This window comes from Chiloscyllium punctatum, chromosome 50, assembly GCF_047496795.1.
Source record: "Chiloscyllium punctatum isolate Juve2018m chromosome 50, sChiPun1.3, whole genome shotgun sequence".
Taxonomy (NCBI): Eukaryota; Metazoa; Chordata; class Chondrichthyes; order Orectolobiformes; family Hemiscylliidae; genus Chiloscyllium; species Chiloscyllium punctatum.
This window is the reverse complement of record NC_092788.1, coordinates 4,946,174-4,966,955: the sequence shown is the minus strand read 5'-3', so window position 1 is coordinate 4,966,955 and position 20,782 is coordinate 4,946,174.

The window sequence follows — 20,782 nt, the reverse complement described above, 5'->3', positions numbered from 1 at the left end:
TCTCTCTCTCTCGCCCACTCTCTCTCTCTCTCTCGCCCACTCTCTCTCTCTCTCTCGCCCACTCTCTCTCTCGCCCACTCTCTCTCTCGCCCACTCTCTCTCTCGGCCACTCTCTCACTCTCGCCCACTCTCTCTCTCGCCCACTCTCTCTCTCGCCCACTCTCTCTCTCTCACCCACTCTCTCTCTCGCCCACTCTCTCTCTCTCTCTCGCCCACTCTCTCTCTCGCCCACTCTCTCTCTCGCCCACTCTCTCTCTCGCCCACTCTCTCTCTCGCCCACTCTCTCTCTCGCCCACTCTCTCTCTCACCCACTCTCTCTCTCGCCCACTCTCTCTCTCACCCACTCTCACTCTCACCCACTCTCTCTCGCCCACTCTCTCTCGCCCCCTCTTTCACTCTCGCCCACTCTCTCTCGCCCACTCTCTCTCTCACCCACTCTCTCTCTCGCCCACTCTCTCTCTCACCCACTCTCTCCCTCGCCCACTCTCTCTCTCACCCACTCTCACTCTCGCCCACTCTCTCTCGCCCCCTCTTTCACTCTCGCCCACTCTCTCTCGCCCACTATCTCTCTCGCCCACTCTCTCTCTCTCGCCCACTCTCTCTCTCTCGCCCACTCTCTCTCTCGCTCAGTCTCTTCCTCGCCCGCTCTCTCTCCCCCACTCTCTCTATTGCCCACTCTCTCTCTTGCCCACTCTCTCTCGCCCACTCTCTCTATTGCCCACTCTCTCTCTTGCCCACTCTCTCTCTTGCCCACTCTCTCATGCCCACTCTCTCTATTGCCCACTCTCTCTATTGCCCACTCTCTCTCGCCCACTCTCTCTCTTACCCACTCAGTCTGTCTTGCCCAATCTCTCTCTTCCGCACACTCTAACCCGCCCACTCTCTCTCCGTCACGCACTCACTCTCTCTCTCTCTCTCGCCCACTCTCTCTCTCTCGCCCACTCTCTCTCTCACCCACTCTCTCTCTCGTCCACTCTCTCTCTCTCTCTCGCCCACTCTCTCTCTCGCCCACTCTCTCTCTCGCCCACTCTCTCTCTCGCCCACTCTCTCTCTCACCCACTCTCTCTCTCTCGCCCACTCTCTCTCTCGCTCAGTCTCTCCCTCGCCCACTCTCTCTCTCTCACCACTCTCTCTCTCGCCCACTCTCTCTCTCGCCCACTCTCTCTCTCACCCACTCTCTCTCTCGCCCACTCTCTCTCTCGCTCACTCTCTCTCTCACCCACTCTCTCTCACCCACTCTCTCTCTCTCTCTCGCCCACTCTCTCTCTCGCCCACTCTCCCTCGCTCACTCTCTCTCTCACCCACTCTCTCTCTCACCCACTCTCTCTCTCGCCCACTCTCTCTCTCTCTCTCTCTCACCCACTCTCTCTCTCGCCCACTCTCTCTCTAACTCACCCACTCTCTCTCACGCCCACTCTCTCTCTCACCCACTCTCTCTCACGCCCACTCTCTCTCTCACGCACTCTCTCTCTCGCCCACTCTCTCTCTCACCCACTCTCTCTCTCGCCCACTCTCTCTCTCGCCCACTCTCTCTCTCTCTCTCACCCACTCTCTCTCTCACCCACTCTCTCTCTCGCCCACTCTCTCTCTCTCTCTCGCCCACTCTCTCACACCCACTCTCTCTCTCGCCCACTCTCTCTCTCTCTCTCGCCCACTCTCTCTCTCACCCACTCTCTCTCTCGCCCACTCTCTCTCTCGGCCACTCTCTCTCTCGCTCACTCTCTCTCTCGCTCACTCTCTCTCTCTCGCCCACTCTCTCTCTCGCTCACTCTCTCTCTCTCGCCCACTCTCCCTCTCGCTCACTCTCTCTCTCTCTCGCCCACTCTCTCTCTCTCTCTCGCCCACTCTCTCTCTCGCCCACTCTCTCTCTCTCACCCACTCTCTCTCTCACCCACTCTCTCTCTCGCCCACTCTCTCTCTCACCCACTCTCTCTCTCGCCCACTCTCTCTCTCTCTCTCTCGCCCACTCTCTCTCTCACCCACTCTCTCTCTCTCTCTCGCCCACTCTCTCTCTCGCCCACTCTCTCTCTCTCTCGCCCACTCTCTCTCTCGCCCACTCTCTCTCTCACCCACTCTCTCTCTCGCCCACTCTCTCTCTCACCCACTCTCTCTCTCGCCCACTCTCTCTCTCTCTCACCCACTCTCTCTCTCGCCCACTCTCTCTCTCTCTCTCTCGCCCACTCTCTCTCTCGCCCACTCTCTCTCTCTCTCTCGCCCACTCTCTCTCTCTCGCCCACTCTCTCTCTCGCCCACTCTCTCTCTCGCCCACGCTCTCTCTCACCCACTCTCTCACACCCACTCTCTCTCTCGCCCACTCTCTCTCTCTCTCTCGCCCACTCTCTCTCTCGCCCACTCTCTCTCTCTCTCTCGCCCACTCTCTCTCTCGCCCACTCTCTCTCTCGCCCACTCTCTCTCTCGCCCACTCTCTCTCTCACCCACTCTCTCTCTCGCCCACTCTCTCTCTCTCTCTCTCGCCCACTCTCCCTCTCGCCCACTCTCTCTCTCGCCCACTCTCTCTCTCGCCCACTCTCTCTCTCACCCACTCTCTCTCGCACCCACTCTCTCTCTCGCCCACTCTCTCTCTCGCCCACTCTCTCTCTCACCCACTCTCTCTCTCGCCCACTCTCTCTCTCTCTCACATCCACTCTCTCTCTCGCCCACTCTCTCTCTCTCTCTCTCGCCCACTCTCTCTCTCGCCCACTCTCTCTCTCTCTCTCTCGCCCACTCTCTCTCTCGGCCACTCTCTCACTCTCGCCCACTCTCTCTCTCGGCCACTCTCTCACTCTCGCCCACTCTCTCTCTCGCCCACTCTCTCTCTCGCCCACTCTGTCTCTCTCACCCACTCTCTCTCTCGCCCACTCTCTCTCTCTCTCTCGCCCACTCTCTCTCTCTCGCCCACTCTCTGTCTCGCCCACTCTCTCTCTCGCCCACTCTCTCTCTCACCCACTCTCTCTCTCGCCCACTCTCTCTCTCGCCCACTCTCTCTCTCACCCACTCTCTCTCTCGCCCACTCTCTCTCTCTCTCTCGCCCACTCTCTCTCTCGCCCACTCTCTCTCTCTCTCTCGCCCACTCTCTCTCTCGCCCACTCTCTCTCTCGCCCACTCTCTCTCTCACCCACTCTCTCTCTCGCCCACTCTCTCTCTCACCCACTCTCACTCTCGCCCACTCTCTCTCGCCCACTCTCTCTCGCCCCCTCTTTCACTCTCGCCCACTCTCTCTCGCCCACTCTCTCTCTCACCCACTCTCTCTCTCGCCCACTCTCTCTCTCACCCACTCTCTCCCTCGCCCACTCTCTCTCTCACCCACTCTCACTCTCGCCCACTCTCTCTCGCCCCCTCTTTCACTCTCGCCCACTCTCTCTCGCCCACTCTCTCTCTCGCCCACTCTCTCTCTCTCGCCCACTCTCTCTCTCTCGCCCACTCTCTCTCTCGCTCAGTCTCTCCCTCGCCCGCTCTCTCTCCCCCACTCTCTCTATTGCCCACTCTCTCTCTCCCCCACTCTCTCTATTGCCCACTCTCTCTCTTGCCCACTCTCTCTCGCCCACTCTCTCTATTGCCCACTCTCTCTATTGCCCACTCTCTCTCTTGCCCACTCTCTCTCGCCCACTCTCTCTATTGCCCACTCTCTCTATTGCCCACTCTCTCTCGCCCACTCTCTCTCTCACCCACTCAGTCTGTCTTGCCCAATCTCTCTCTTCCGCACACTCTAACCCGCCCACTCTCTCTCCGTCACGCACTCACTTTCTCTCTCTCTCTCGCCCACTCTCTCTCTCTCCCCCACTCTCTCTATTGCCCACTCTCTCTCGCCCACTCTCTCTATTGCCCACTCTCTCTATTGCCCACTCTCTCTCTTGCCCACTCTCTCTCTTGCCCACTCTCTCTCGCCCACTCTCTCTATTGCCCACTCTCTCTATTGCCCACTCTCTCTCGCCCACTCTCTCTCTCACCCACTCAGTCTGTCTTGCCCAATCTCTCTCTTCCGCACACTCTAACCCGCCCACTCTCTCTCCGTCATGCACTCACTCTCTCTCTCTCTCTCGCCCACTCTCTCTCTCTCGCCCACTCTCTCTCTCGCTCACTCTCTCTCTCTCGCCCACTCTCCCTCTCGCTCACTCTCTCTCTCGCCCACTCTCTCTCTCGCTCACTCTCTCTCTCGCCCACTCTCTCTCTCTCGCCCACTCTCTCTCTCGCCCACTCTCTCTCTCGCCCACTCTCTCTCTCACCCACTCTCTCTCTCGCCCACTCTCTCTCTCGCTCACTCTCTCTCTCACCCACTCTCTCTCTCACCCACTCTCTCTCTCTCTCTCGCCCACTCTCTCTCTCGCCCACTCTCCCTCGCTCACTCTCTCTCTCACCCACTCTCTCTCTCACCCACTCTCTCTCTCGCCCACTCCCTCTCTCTCTCTCACCCACTCTCTCTCTCGCCCACTCTCTCTCTCTCTCACCCACTCTCTCTCACGCCCACTCTCTCTCTCGCCCACTCTCTCTCTCTCTCTCACCCACTCTCTCTCTCGCCCACTCTCTCTCTCGCCCACTCTCCCTCTCGCCCACTCTCTCTCTCGCCCACTCTCTCTCACGCCCACTCTCTCTCTCACCCACTCTCTCTCTTGCCCACTCTCTCTCTCTCTCTCGCCCACTCTCTCTCTCACCCACTCTCTCTCTCGCCCACTCTCTCTCTCTCTCTCGCCCACTTTCTCTCTCGCCCACTCTCTCTCTCGCCCACTCTCTCTCTCACCAACTCTCTCTCTCGCCCACTCTCTCACCCACTCTCTCTCTCGCCCACTCTCTCTCTCGCCCACTCTCTCTCTCACCCACTCTCTCTCTCGCCCACTCACTCTCTCTCTCACCCACTCTCTCTCTCGCCCACTCTCTCGCCCACTCTCTCTCTCGCCCACTCTCTCTCTCGCCCACTCTCTCTCTCGCCCACTCTCTCTCTCGCCCACTCTCTCTCTCGCCCACTCTCTCTCTCTCTCTCTCGCCCACTCTCTCTCTCACCCACTCTCTCTCTCGCCCACTCTCTCTCTCTCTCTCGCCCACTCTCTCACACCCACTCTCTCTCTCGCCCACTCTCTCTCTCTCTCGCCCACTCTCTCTCTCACCCACTCTCTCTCTCGCCCACTCTCTCTCTCTCTCACCCACTCTCTCTCTCGCCCACTCTCTCTCTCACCCACTCTCTCTCGCACCCACTCTCTCTCTCGCCCACTCTCTCTCTCGCCCACTCTCTCTCTCACCCACTCTCTCTCTCTCACACCCACTCTCTCTCTCGCCCACTCTCTCTCTCTCTCTCTCGCCCACTCTCTCTCTCTCTCTCGCCCACTCTCTCTCTCTCTCTCGCCCACTCTCTCTCTCGCCCACTCTCTCTCTCGCCCACTCTCTCTCTCGGCCACTCTCTCACTCTCGCCCACTCTCTCTCTCGCCCACTCTCTCTCTCGCCCACTCTCTCTCTCTCACCCACTCTCTCTCTCGCCCACTCTCTCTCTCTCTCTCGCCCACTCTCTCTCTCGCCCACTCTCTCTCTCGCCCACTCTCTCTCTCGCCCACTCTCTCTCTCACCCACTCTCTCTCTCGCCCACTCTCTCTCTCACCCACTCTCTCTCTCGCCCACTCTCTCTCTCTCTCTCGCCCACTCTCTCTCTCGCCCACTCTCTCTCTCTCTCTCGCCCACTCTCTCTCTCGCCCACTCTCTCTCTCGCCCACTCTCTCTCTCGCCCACTCTCTCTCTCACCCACTCTCTCTCTCGCCCACTCTCTCTCTCACCCACTCTCACTCTCGCCCACTCTCTCTCGCCCACTCTCTCTCGCCCCCTCTTTCACTCTCGCCCACTCTCTCTCGCCCACTCTCTCTCTCACCCACTCTCTCTCTCGCCCACTCTCTCTCTCACCCACTCTCTCCCTCGCCCACTCTCTCTCTCACCCACTCTCACTCTCGCCCACTCTCTCTCGCCCCCTCTTTCACTCTCGCCCACTCTCTCTCGCCCACTATCTCTCTCGCCCACTCTCTCTCTCTCGCCCACTCTCTCTCTCTCGCCCACTCTCTCTCTCGCTCAGTCTCTTCCTCGCCCGCTCTCTCTCCCCCACTCTCTCTATTGCCCACTCTCTCTCTTGCCCACTCTCTCTCGCCCACTCTCTCTATTGCCCACTCTCTCTCTTGCCCACTCTCTCTCTTGCCCACTCTCTCATGCCCACTCTCTCTATTGCCCACTCTCTCTATTGCCCACTCTCTCTCGCCCACTCTCTCTCTCACCCACTCAGTCTGTCTTGCCCAATCTCTCTCTTCCGCACACTCTAACCCGCCCACTCTCTCTCCGTCACGCACTCACTCTCTCTCTCTCTCTCGCCCACTCTCTCTCTCTCGCCCACTCTCTCTCTCACCCACTCTCTCTCTCGTCCACTCTCTCTCTCTCTCTCGCCCACTCTCTCTCTCGCCCACTCTCTCTCTCGCCCACTCTCTCTCTCGCCCACTCTCTCTCTCACCCACTCTCTCTCTCTCGCCCACTCTCTCTCTCGCTCAGTCTCTCCCTCGCCCACTCTCTCTCTCTCACCACTCTCTCTCTCGCCCACTCTCTCTCTCGCCCACTCTCTCTCTCACCCACTCTCTCTCTCGCCCACTCTCTCTCTCGCTCACTCTCTCTCTCACCCACTCTCTCTCACCCACTCTCTCTCTCTCTCTCGCCCACTCTCTCTCTCGCCCACACTCCCTCGCTCACTCTCTCTCTCACCCACTCTCTCTCTCACCCACTCTCTCTCTCGCCCACTCTCTCTCTCTCTCTCTCTCACCCACTCTCTCTCTCGCCCACTCTCTCTCTAACTCACCCACTCTCTCTCACGCCCACTCTCTCTCTCACCCACTCTCTCTCACGCCCACTCTCTCTCTCACGCACTCTCTCTCTCGCCCACTCTCTCTCTCACCCACTCTCTCTCTCGCCCACTCTCTCTCTCGCCCACTCTCTCTCTCTCTCTCACCCACTCTCTCTCTCACCCACTCTCTCTCTCGCCCACTCTCTCTCTCTCTCTCGCCCACTCTCTCACACCCACTCTCTCTCTCGCCCACTCTCTCTCTCTCTCTCGCCCACTCTCTCTCTCACCCACTCTCTCTCTCGCCCACTCTCTCTCTCTCTCTCGCCCACTCTCTCTCTCACCCACTCTCTCTCTCGCCCACTCTCTCTCTCTCTCTCGCCCACTCTCTCTCTCGCCCACTCTCTCTCTCTCTCTCGCCCACTCTCTCACACCCACTCTCGCTCTCGCCCACTCTCTCTCTCACCCACTCTCTCACACCCACTCTCTCTCTCGCCCACTCTCTCTCTCTCTCTCGCCCACTCTCTCTCTCTCTCTCGCCCACTCTCTCTCTCTCTCTCGCCCACTCTCTCTCTCGCCCACTCTCTCTCTCTCTCTCTCGCCCACTCTCTCTCGCCCACTCTCTCTATTGCCCACTCTCTCTCTCACCCACTCAGTCTGTCTTGCCCAATCTCTCTCTTCCGCACACTCTAACCCGCCCACTCTCTCTCCGTCACGCACTCACTCTCTCTCTCTCTCTCGCCCACTCTCTCTCTCTCGCCCACTCTCTCTCTCGCCCACTCTCTCTCTCGCTCACTCTCTCTCTCGCTCACTCTCTCTCTCTCGCCCACTCTCTCTCTCGCTCACTCTCTCTCTCTCGCCCACTCTCCCTCTCGCTCACTCTCTCTCTCTCTCTCTCGCCCACTCTCTCTCTCTCTCTCGCCCACTCTCTCTCTCGCCCACTCTCTCTCTCTCACCCACTCTCTCTCTCACCCACTCTCTCTCTCGCCCACTCTCTCTCTCACCCACTCTCTCTCTCGCCCACTCTCTCTCTCTCTCTCTCGCCCACTCTCTCTCTCACCCACTCTCTCTCTCTCTCTCGCCCACTCTCTCTCTCGCCCACTCTCTCTCTCTCTCTCTCGCCCACTCTCTCTCTCTCTCGCCCACTCTCTCTCTCTCGCCCACTCTCTCTCTCGCCCACTCTCTCTCTCGCCCACGCTCTCTCTCACCCACTCTCTCACACCCACTCTCTCTCTCGCCCACTCTCACTCTCTCTCTCGCCCACTCTCTCTCTCGCCCACTCTCTCTCTCTCTCTCGCCCACTCTCTCTCTCGCCCACTCTCTCTCTCGCCCACTATCTCTCTCGCCCACTCTCTCTCTCACCCACTCTCTCTCTCGCCCACTCTCTCTCTCTCTCTCTCGCCCACTTTCTCTCTCGCCCACTCTCTCTCTCGCCCACTCTCTCTCTCGCCCACTCTCTCTCTCACCCACTCTCTCTCGCACCCACTCTCTCTCTCGCCCACTCTCTCTCTCGCCCACTCTCTCTCTCACCCACTCTCTCTCTCGCCCACTCTCTCTCTCTCTCACATCCACTCTCTCTCTCGCCCACTCTCTCTCTCTCTCTCTCGCCCACTCTCTCTCTCGCCACTCTCTCTCTCTCTCACGCCCACTCTCTCTCTCTCTCTCGCCCACTCTCTCTCTCGCCCACTCTCTCTCTCGCCCACTCTCTCTCTCGGCCACTCTCTCACTCTCGCCCACTCTCTCTCTCGCCCACTCTCTCTCTCGCCCACTCTGTCTCTCTCACCCACTCTCTCTCTCGCCCACTCTCTCTCTCTCTCTCGCCCACTCTCTCTCTCTCGCCCACTCTCTGTCTCGCCCACTCTCTCTCTTGCCCACTCTCTCTCTCACCCACTCTCTCTCTCGCCCACTCTCTCTCTCGCCCACTCTCTCTCTCACCCACTCTCTCTCTCGCCCACTCTCTCTCTCTCTCTCGCCCACACTCTCTCTCGCCCACTCTCTCTCTCTCTCTCGCCCACTCTCTCTCTCGCCCACTCTCTCTCTCGCCCACTCTCTCTCTCACCCACTCTCTCTCTCGCCCACTCTCTCTCTCACCCACTCTCACTCTCGCCCACTCTCTCTCGCCCACTCTCTCTCGCCCCCTCTTTCACTCTCGCCCACTCTCTCTCGCCCACTCTCTCTCTCACCCACTCTCTCTCTCGCCCACTCTCTCTCTCACCCACTCTCTCCCTCGCCCACTCTCTCTCTCACCCACTCTCACTCTCGCCCACTCTCTCTCGCCCCCTCTTTCACTCTCGCCCACTCTCTCTCGCCAACTCTCTCTCTCGCCCACTCTCTCTCTCTCGCCCACTCTCTCTCTCTCGCCCACTCTCTCTCTCGCTCAGTCTCTCCCTCGCCCGCTCTCTCTCCCCCACTCTCTCTATTGCCCACTCACTCTCTTGCCCACTCTCTCTCGCCCACTCTCTCTATTGCCCACTCTCTCTATTGCCCACTCTCTCTCTTGCCCACTCTCTCTCGCCCACTCTCTCTATTGCCCACTCTCTCTCTCACCCACTCAGTCTGTCTTGCCCAATCTCTCTCTTCCGCACACTCTAACCCGCCCACTCTCTCTCCGTCACGCACTCACTCTCTCTCTCTCTCTCGCCCACTCTCTCTCTCTCGCCCACTCTCTCTCTCGCCCACTCTCTCTCTCGGTCACTCTCTCTCTCGCTCACTCTCTCTCTCTCGCCCACTCTCTCTCTCGCTCACTCTCTCTCTCTCGCCCACTCTCCCTCTCGCTCACTCTCTCTCTCTCTCTCGCCCACTCTCTCTCTCTCTCTCGCCCACTCTCTCTCTCGCCCACTCTCTCTCTCTCACCCACTCTCTCTCTCACCCACTCTCTCTCTCGCCCACTCTCTCTCTCACCCACTCTCTCTCTCGCCCACTCTCTCTCTCTCTCTCTCGCCCACTCTCTCTCTCACCCACTCTCTCTCTCTCTCTCGCCCACTCTCTCTCTCGCCCACTCTCTCTCTCTCTCGCCCACTCTCTCTCTCGCCCACTCTCTCTCTCACCCACTCTCTCTCTCGCCCACTCTCTCTCTCACCCACTCTCTCTCTCGCCCACTCTCTCTCTCTCTCACCCACTCTCTCTCTCGCCCACTCTCTCTCTCTCTCTCTCGCCCACTCTCTCTCTCTCTCTCGCCCACTCTCTCTCTCTCGCCCACTCTCTCTCTCGCCCACTCTCTCTCTCGCCCACGCTCTCTCTCACCCACTCTCTCACACCCACTCTCTCTCTCGCCCACTCTCTCTCTCTCTCTCGCCCACTCTCTCTCTCGCCCACTCCCTCTCTCTCTCTCGCCCACTCTCTGTCTCGCCCACTCTCTCTCTCGCCCACTCTCTCTCTCGCCCACTCTCTCTCTCACCCACTTTCTCTCTCGCCCACTCTCTCTCTCTCTCTCTCGCCCACTCTCTCTCTCGCCCACTCTCTCTCTCGCCCACTCTCTCTCTCGCCCACTCTCTCTCTCACCCACTCTCTCTCGCACCCACTCTCTCTCTCGCCCACTCTCTCTCTCGCCCACTCTCTCTCTCACCCACTCTCTCTCTCGCCCACTCTCTCTCTCTCTCACATCCACTCTCTCTCTCGCCCACTCTCTCTCTCTCTCTCTCGCCCACTCTCTCTCTCGCCCACTCTCTCTCTCTCTCTCGCCCACTCTCTCTCTCTCTCTCGCCCACTCTCTCTCTCGCCCACTCTCTCTCTCGCCCACTCTCTCTCTCGGCCACTCTCTCACTCTCGCCCACTCTCTCTCTCTCGCCCACTCTCTCTCTCGCCCACTCTGTCTCTCTCACCCACTCTCTCTCTCGCCCACTCTCTCTCTCTCTCTCGCCCACTCTCTCTCTCTCGCCCACTCTCTGTCTCGCCCACTCTCTCTCTCGCCCACTCTCTCTCTCACCCACTCTCTCTCTCGCCCACTCTCTCTCTCGCCCACTCTCTCTCTCACCCACTCTCTCTCTCGCCCACTCTCTCTCTCTCTCTCGCCCACTCTCTCTCTCGCCCACTCTCTCTCTCTCTCTCGCCCACTCTCTCTCTCGCCCACTCTCTCTCTCGCCCACTCTCTCTCTCACCCACTCTCTCTCTCGCCCACTCTCTCTCTCACCCACTCTCACTCTCGCCCACTCTCTCTCGCCCACTCTCTCTCGCCCCCTCTTTCACTCTCGCCCACTCTCTCTCGCCCACTCTCTCTCTCACCCACTCTCTCTCTCGCCCACTCTCTCTCTCACCCACTCTCTCCCTCGCCCACTCTCTCTCTCACCCACTCTCACTCTCGCCCACTCTCTCTCGCCCCCTCTTTCACTCTCGCCCACTCTCTCTCGCCCACTCTCTCTCTCGCCCACTCTCTCTCTCTGGCCCACTCTCTCTCTCTCGCCCACTCTCTCTCTCGCTCAGTCTCTCCCTCGCCCGCTCTCTCTCCCCCACTCTCTCTATTGCCCACTCTCTCTCTCCCCCACTCTCTCTATTGCCCACTCTCTCTCTTGCCCACTCTCTCTCGCCCACTCTCTCTATTGCCCACTCTCTCTATTGCCCACTCTCTCTCTTGCCCACTCTCTCTCGCCCACTCTCTCTATTGCCCACTCTCTCTATTGCCCACTCTCTCTCGCCCACTCTCTCTCTCACCCACTCAGTCTGTCTTGCCCAATCTCTCTCTTCCGCACACTCTAACCCGCCCACTCTCTCTCCGTCACGCACTCACTTTCTCTCTCTCTCTCGCCCACTCTCTCTCTCTCCCCCACTCTCTCTATTGCCCACTCTCTCTCGCCCACTCTCTCTATTGCCCACTCTCTCTATTGCGCACTCTCTCTCTTGCCCACTCTCTCTCTTGCCCACTCTCTCTCGCCCACTCTCTCTATTGCCCACTCTCTCTATTGCCCACTCTCTCTCGCCCACTCTCTCTCTCACCCACTCAGTCTGTCTTGCCCAATCTCTCTCTTCCGCACACTCTAACCCGCCCACTCTCTCTCCGTCATGCACTCACTCTCTCTCTCTCTCTCGCCCACTCTCTCTCTCTCGCCCACTCTCTCTCTCGCTCACTCTCTCTCTCTCGCCCACTCTCCCTCTCGCTCACTCTCTCTCTCGCCCACTCTCTCTCTCACCCACTCTCTCTCTCGCCCACTCTCTCGCCCACTCTCTCTCTCGCCCACTCTCTCTCTCGCCCACTCTCTCTCTCACCCACTCTCTCTCTCGCCCACTCACTCTCTCTCTCACCCACTCTCTCTCTCGCCCACTCTCTCGCCCACTCTCTCTCTCGCCCACTCTCTCTCTCGCCCACTCTCTCTCTCGCCCACTCTCTCTCTCGCCCACTCTCTCTCTCGCCCACTCTCTCTCTCGCCCACTCTCTCTCTCTCTCTCTCGCCCACACTCTCTCTCAACCACTCTCTCTCTCGCCCACTCTCTCTCTCTCTCTCGCCCACTCTCTCACACCCACTCTCTCTCTCGCCCACTCTCTCTCTCTCTCTCGCCCACTCTCTCTCTCACCCACTCTCTCTCTCGCCCACTCTCTCTCTCTCTCGCCCACTCTCTCTCTCACCCACTCTCTCTCTCGCCCACTGTCTCTCTCACCCACTCTCTCTCTCGCCCACTCTCTCTCTCACCCACTCTCTCTCGCACCCACTCTCTCTCTCGCCCACTCTCTCTCTCGCCCACTCTCTCTCTCACCCACTCTCTCTCTCACCCACTCTCTCTCTCTCACACCCACTCTCTCTCTCGCCCACTCTCTCTCTCTCTCTCTCGCCCACTCTCTCTCTCGCCCACTCTCTCTCTCTCTCTCGCCCACTCTCTCTCTCTCTCTCTCGCCCACTCTCTCTCTCGCCCACTCTCTCTCTCGCCCACTCTCTCTCTCGGCCACTCTCTCTCTCTCTCTCGCCCACTCTCTCTCTCGCCCACTCTCTCTCTCGCCCACTCTCTCTCTCGCCCACTCTCTCTCTCACCCACTCTCTCTCTCGCCCACTCTCTCTCTCGCCCACTCTCTCTCTCACCCACTCTCTCTCTCACCCACTCTCTCTCTCTCACACCCACTCTCTCTCTCGCCCACTCTCTCTCTCTCTCTCTCGCCCACTCTCTCTCTCGCCCACTCTCTCTCTCTCTCTCGCCCACTCTCTCTCTCTCTCTCTCGCCCACTCTCTCTCTCGCCCACTCTCTCTCTCGCCCACTCTCTCTCTCGCCCACTCTCTCTCTCTCTCTCGCCCACTCTCTCTCTCGCCCACTCTCTCTCTCGCCCACTCTCTCTCTCGCCCACTCTCTCTCTCACCCACTCTCTCTCTCGCCCACTCTCTCTCTCACCCACTCTCTCTCTCGCCCACTCTCTCTCTCTCTCTCGCCCACTCTCTCTCTCGCCCACTCTCTCTCTCTCTCTCGCCCACTCTCTCTCTCGCCCACTCTCTCTCTCGCCCACTCTCTCTCTCACCCACTCTCTCTCTCGCCCACTCTCTCTCTCACCCACTCTCACTCTCGCCCACTCTCTCTCGCCCACTCTCTCTCGCCCCCTCTTTCACTCTCGCCCACTCTCTCTCTCGGCCACTCTCTCACTCTCGCCCACTCTCTCTCTCACCCACTCTCTCTCTCGCCCACTCTCTCTCTCTCTCTCGCCCACTCTCTCTCTCGCCCACTCTCTCTCTCGCCCACTCTCTCTCTCACCCACTCTCTCTCTCGCCCACTCTCTCTCTCGCCCACTCTCTCTCTCGCCCACTCTCTCTCTCGCCCACTCTCTCTCTCGCCCACTCTCTCTCTCGCCCACTCTCTCACTCTCGCCCACTCTCTCTCTCACCCACTCTCTCTCTCGCCCACTCTCTCTCTCTCTCTCGCCCACTCTCTCTCTCGCCCACTCTCTCTCTCGCCCACTCTCTCTCTCGCCCACTCTCTCTCTCGCCCACTCTCTCTCTCGCCCACTCTCTCTCTCGCCCACTCTCTCTCTCGCCCACTCTCTCTCTCTCTCTCTCGCCCACACTCTCTCTCAACCACTCTCTCTCTCGCCCACTCTCTCTCTCTCTCTCGCCCACTCTCTCACACCCACTCTCTCTCTCGCCCACTCTCTCTCTCTCTCTCGCCCACTCTCTCTCTCACCCACTCTCTCTCTCGCCCCCCCCCCCCCCCCCCCCCCCCCCTCCCCTCCCCCCCTCTCTCTCTCGCCCACTCTCTCTCTCACCCACTCTCTCTCTCGCCCACTGTCTCTCTCACCCACTCTCTCTCTCGCCCCCACTCTCTCTCTCACCCACTCTCTCTCGCACCCACTCTCTCTCTCGCCCACTCTCTCTCTCGCCCACTCTCTCTCTCACCCACTCTCTCTCTCACCCACTCTCTCTCTCTCACACCCACTCTCTCTCTCGCCCACTCTCTCTCCTCTCTCTCTCGCCCACTCTCTCTCTCGCCCACTCTCTCTCTCTCTCTCGCCCACTCTCTCTCTCTCTCTCTCGCCCACTCTCTCTCTCGCCCACTCTCTCTCTCGCCCACTCTCTCTCTCGGCCACTCTCTCTCTCTCTCTCGCCCACTCTCTCTCTCGCCCACTCTCTCTCTCGCCCACTCTCTCTCTCGCCCACTCTCTCTCTCACCCACTCTCTCTCTCGCCCACTCTCTCTCTCGCCCACTCTCTCTCTCACCCACTCTCTCTCTCACCCACTCTCTCTCTCTCACACCCACTCTCTCTCTCGCCCACTCTCTCTCTCTCTCTCTCGCCCACTCTCTCTCTCGCCCACTCTCTCTCTCTCTCTCGCCCACTCTCTCTCTCTCTCTCTCGCCCACTCTCTCTCTCGCCCACTCTCTCTCTCGCCCACTCTCTCTCTCGCCCACTCTCTCTCTCTCTCTCGCCCACTCTCTCTCTCGCCCACTCTCTCTCTCGCCCACTCTCTCTCTCGCCCACTCTCTCTCTCACCCACTCTCTCTCTCGCCCACTCTCTCTCTCACCCACTCTCTCTCTCGCCCACTCTCTCTCTCTCTCTCGCCCACTCTCTCTCTCGCCACTCTCTCTCTCTCTCTCGCCCACTCTCTCTCGCCCACTCTCTCTCTCGCCCACTCTCTCTCTCACCCACTCTCTCTCTCGCCACTCTCTCTCTCACCCACTCTCACTCTCGCCCACTCTCTCTCGCCCACTCTCTCTCGCCCCCTCTTCACTCTCGCCCACTCTCTCTCTCGGCCACTCTCTCACTCTCGCCCACTCTCTCTCTCACCCACTCTCTCTCTCGCCCACTCTCTCTCTCTCTCTCGCCCACTCTCTCTCTCGCCCACTCTCTCTCGCCCACTCTCTCTCTCACCCACTCTCTCTCTCGTCCACTCTCTCGCCCACTCTCTCTCTCGCCCACTCTCTCTCTCGCCCACTCTCTCTCTCACCCACTCTCTCTCTCGCCCACTCACTCTCTCTCTCACCCACTCTCTCTCTCGCCCACTCTCTCGCCCACTCTCTCTCTCGCCCACTCTCTCTCTCGCCCACTCTCTCTCTCGCCCACTCTCTCTCTCGCCCACTCTCTCTCTCGCCCACTCTCTCTCTCGCCCACTCTCTCTCTCTCTCTCTCGCCCACACTCTCTCTCACCCACTCTCTCTCTCGCCCACTCTCTCTCTCTCTCTCGCCCACTCTCTCACACCCACTCTCTCCACTCTCTCTCTCGCCCACTCTCTCTCTCTCTCGCCCACTCTCTCTCTCACCCACTCTCTCTCTCGCCCACTCTCTCTCTCTCTCGCCCACTCTCTCTCTCACCCACTCTCTCTCTCGCCCACTCTCTCTCTCACCCACTCTCTCTCGCACCCACTCTCTCTCTCGCCCACTCTCTCTCTCGCCCACTCTCTCTCTCACCCACTCTCTCTCTCACCCACTCTCTCTCTCTCACACCCACTCTCTCTCTCGCCCACTCTCTCTCTCTCTCTCTCGCCCACTCTCTCTCTCGCCCACTCTCTCTCTCTCTCTCGCCCACTCTCTCTCTCTCTCTCTCGCCCACTCTCTCTCTCGCCCACTCTCCTCTCTCGCCCACTCTCTCTCTCGGCCACTCTCTCACTCTCGCCCACTCTCTCTCTCGCCAACTCTCTCTCTCGCCCACTCTCTCTCTCTCACACCCACTCTCTCTCTCGCCCACTCTCTCTCTCTCTCTCGCCCACTCTCTCTCTCTCGCCCACTCTCTCTCTCGCCCACTCTCTCTCTCGCCCACTCTCTCTCTCACCCACTCTCTCTCTCGCCCACTCTCTCTCTCACCCACTCTCTCTCTCGCCCACTCTCTCTCTCTCTCTCGCCCACTCTCTCTCTCGCCCACTCTCTCTCTCTCTCTCGCCCACTCTCTCTCTCACCCACTCTCTCTCTCGCCCACTCTCTCTCTCGCCCACTCTCTCTCTCACCCACTCTCTCTCTCGCCCACTCTCTCTCTCACCCACTCTCACTCTCGCCCACTCTCTCTCGCCCACTCTCTCTCGCCCCCTCTTTCACTCTCGCCCACTCTCTCTCGCCCACTCTCTCTCTCACCCACTCTCTCTCTCGCCCACTCTCTCTCTCACCCACTCTCTCCCTCGCCCACTCTCTCTCTCACCTACTCTCACTCTCGCCCACTCTCTCTCGCCCCCTCTTTCACTCTCGCCCACTCTCTCTCGCCCACTATCTCTCTCGCCCACTCTCTCTCTCTCGCCCACTCTCTCTCTCTCGCCCACTCTCTCTCTCGCTCAGTCTCTTCCTCGCCCGCTCTCTCTCCCCCCACTCTCTCTATTGCCCACTCTCTCTCTTGCCCACTCTCTCTCTCGCCCACTCTCTCTATTGCCCACTCTCTCTCTTGCCCACTCTCTCTCTTGCCCACTCTCTCTCGCCCACTCTCTCTATTGCCCACTCTCTCTATTGCCCACTCTCTCTCGCCCACTCTCTCTCTCACCCACTCAGTCTGTCTTGCCCAATCTCTCTCTTCCGCACACTCTAACCCGCCCACTCTCTCTCCGTCACGCACTCACTCTCTCTCTCTCTCTCTCTCGCCCACTCTCTCTCTCTCGCCCACTCTCTCTCTCACCCACTCTCTCTCTCGTCCACTCTCTCTCTCTCTCTCGCCCACTCTCTCTCTCGCCCACTCTCTCTCTCGCCCACTCTCTCTCTCACCCACTCTCTCTCGCACCCACTCTCTCTCGCACCCACTCTCTCTCTCGCCCACTCTCTCTCTCGCCCACTCTCTCTCTCACCCACTCTCTCTCTCGCCCACTCTCTCTCTCACCCACTCTCTCTCGCACCCACTCTCTCTCTCCCCCACTCTCTCTCTCGCCCACTCTCTCTCTCACCCACTCTCTCTCTCGCCCACTCTCTCTCTCTCCCCCACTCTCTCTCTTGCCCACTCTCTCTCGCCCACTCTCTCTATTGCCCACTCTCTCTATTGCCCACTCTCTCTCTTGCCCACTCTCTCTCTTGCCCACTCTCTCTCGCCCACTCTCTCTATTGCCCACTCTCTCTATTGCCCACTCTCTCTCGCCCACTCTCTCTCTCACCCACTCAGTCTGTCTTGCCCAATCTCTCTCTTCCGCACACTCTAACCCGCCCACTCTCTCTCCGTCAAGCACTCACTCTCTCTCTCTCTCTCGCCCACTCTCTCTCTCTCGCCCACTCTCTCTCTCGCCCACTCTCTCTCTCGCTCACACTCTCTCTCGCTCACTCTCTCTCTCTCGCCCACTCTCTCTCTCGCTCACTCTCTCTCTCTCGCCCACTCTCCCTCTCGCTCACTCTCTCTCTCTCTCGCCCACTCTCTCTCTCTCTCTCGCCCACTCTCTCTCTCGCCCACTCTCTCTCTCTCACCCACTCTCTCTCTCACCCACTCTCTCTCTCGCCCACTCTCTCTCTCACCCACTCTCTCTCTCGCCCACTCTCTCTCTCTCTCGCCCACTCTCTCTCTCACCCACTCTCTCTCTCTCTCTCTCGCCCACTCTCTCTCTCGCCCACTCTCTCTCTCTCTCGCCCACTCTCTCTCTCGCCCACTCTCTCTCTCACCCACTCTCTCTCTCGCCCACTCTCTCTCTCACCCACTCTCTCTCTCGCCCACTCTCTCTCTCACCCACTCTCTCTCTCGCCCACTCTCTCTCTCTCTCTCACCCACTCTCTCTCTCGCCCACTCTCTCTCTCTCTCTCGCCCACTCTCTCTCTCGCCCACTCTCTCTCTCTCTCTCGCCCACTCTCTCACACCCACTCTCTCTCTCGCCCACTCTCTCTCTCACCAACTCTCTCACACCCACTCTCTCTCTCGCCCACTCTCTCTCTCTCTCTCGCCCACTCTCTCTCTCGCCCACTCTCTCTCTCTCTCTCTCGCCCACTCTCTCTCTCGCCCACTCTCTCTCTCGCCCACTCTCTCTCTCGCCCACTCTCTCTCTCGCCCACTCTCTCTCTCTCTCTCGCCCACTCTCTCTCTCGCCCACTCTCTCTCTCGCCCACTCTCTCTCTCGCCCAGTCTCTCTCTCACCCACTCTCTCTCGCACCCACTCTCTCTCTCGCCCACTCTCTCTCTCGCCCACACTCTCTCTCACCCACTCTCTCTCTCGCCCACTCTCTCTCTCTCTCACACCCACTCTCTCTCTCGCCCACTCTCTCTCTCTCTCTCTCTCGCCCACTCTCTCTCTCGCCCACTCTCTCTTTCTCTCTCTCGCCCACTCTCTCTCTCTCTCTCGCCCACTCTCTCTCTCGCCCACTCTCTCTCTCGCCCACTCTCTCTCTCGGCCTCTCCTTCACTCTCGCCCACTCTCTCTCTCGCCCACTCTCTCTCTCGCCCACTCTCTCTCTCTCACCCACTCTCTCTCTCGCCCACTCTCTCTTTCTCTCTCTCGCCCACACTCTCTCTCGCCCACTCTCTCTCTCGCCCACTCTCTCTCTCGCCCACTCTCTCTCTCACCCACTCTCTCTCTCGCCCACTCTCTCTCTCACCCACTCTCTCTCTCACCAACTCTCTCTCTCGCCCACTCTCTCTCTCTCTCTCGCCCACTCTCTCTCTCGCCCACTCTCTCTCTCTCTCTCGCCCACTCTCTCTCTCGCCCACTCTCTCTCTCGCCCACTCTCTCTCTCACCCACTCTCTCTCTCGCCCACTCTCTCTCTCACCCACTCTCACTCTCGCCCACTCTCTCTCGCCCACTCTCTCTCGCCCCCTCTTTCACTCTCGCCCACTCTCTCTCGCCCACTCTCTCTCTCACCCACTCTCTCTCTCGCCCACTCTCTCTCTCACCCACTCTCTCCCTCGCCCACTCTCTCTCTCGCCCACTCTCTCTCGCCCCCTCTGTCACTCTCGCCCACTCTCTCTCGCCCACTCTCTCTCTCGCCCACTCTCTCTCTCTCGCCCACTCTCTCTCTCTCGCCCACACTCTCTCTCGCTCAGTCTCTCCCTCGCCCGCTCTCTCTCCCCCACTCTCTCTATTGCCCACTCTCTCTCTCTCCCCCACTCTCTCGATTGCCCACTCTCTCTCTTGCCCACTCTCTCTCGCCCACTCTCTCTATTGCCCACTCTCTCTATTGCCCACTCTCTCTCGCCCACTCTCTCTCTCACCCACTCAGTCTGTCTTGCCCAATCTCTCTCTTCCGCACACTCTAACCCGCCCACTCTCTCTCCGTCACGCACTCACTCTCTCTCTCTCTCTCGCCCACTCTCTCTCTCTCCCCCACTCTCTCTATTGCCCACTCTCTCTCGCCCACTCTCTCTATTGCCCACTCTCTCTATTGCCCACTCTCTCTCTTGCCCACTCTCTCTCTTGCCCACTCTCTCTCGCCCACTCTCTCTATTGCCCACTCTCTCTATTGCCCACTCTCTCTCCCCCACTCTCTCTCTCACCCACTCAGTCTGTCTTGCCCAATCTCTCTCTTCCGCACACTCTAACCCGCCCACTCTCTCTCCGTCATGCACTCACTCTCTCTCTCTCTCTCGCCCACTCTCTCTCTCTCGCCCACTCTCTCTCTCGCCCACTCTCTCTCTCGCTCACTCTCTCTCTCGCTCACTCTCTCTCTCTCGCCCACTCTCTCTCTCGCTCACTCTCTCTCTCTCGCCCACTCTCCCTCTCGCTCACTCTCTCTCTCGCCCACTCTCTCTCTCGCTCACTCTCTATCTCGCCCACTCTCTCTCTCTCGCCCACTCTCTCTCTCGCCCACTCTCTCTCTCGCCCACTCTCTCTCTCACCCACTCTCTCTCTCGCCCACTCTCTCTCTCGCTCACTCTCTCTCTCACCCACTCTCTCTCTCACCCACTCTCTCTCTCTCTTTCGCCCACTCTCTCTCTCGCCCACTCTCCCTCGCTCACTCTCTCTCTCACCCACTCTCTCTCTCACCCACTCTCTCTCTCGCCCACTCTCTCTCTCTCTCACCCACTCTCTCTCTCGCCCACTCTCTCTCTCTCTCACCCACTCTCTCTCACGCCCACTCTCTCTCTCGCCCACTCTCTCTCTCTCTCTCACCCACTCTCTCTCTCGCCCACTCTCTATCTCGCCCACTCTCCCTCTCGCCCACTCTCTCTCTCGCCCACTCTCTCTCACGCCCACTCTCTCTCTCACCCACTCTCTCTCTCGCCCACTCTCTCTCTCTCGCCCACTCTCTCTCTCACCCACTCTCTCTCTCGCCCACTCTCTCTCTCTCTCTCGCCCACTCTCTCTCTCGCCCACTCTCTCTCTCACCCACTCTCTCTCTCGCCCACTCTCTCGCCCACTCTTTCTCTCGCCCACTCTCTCTCTCGCCCACTCTCTCTCTCACCCACTCTCTCTCTCGCCCACTCTCTCTCTCACCCACTCTCTCTCTCGCCCACTCTCTCGCCCACTCTCTCTCTCGCCCACTCTCTATCTCGCCCACTCTCTCCCTCGCCCACTCTCTCTCTCGCCCACTCTCTCTCTCTCTCTCTCGCCCACTCTCTCTCTCACCCACTCTCTCTCTCGCCCACTCTCTCTCTCTCTCTCGCCCACTCTCTCACACCCACTCTCTCTCTCGCCCACTCTCTCTCTCTCTCTCGCCCACTCTCTCTCTCACCCACTCTCTCTCTCGACCACTCTCTCTCTCTC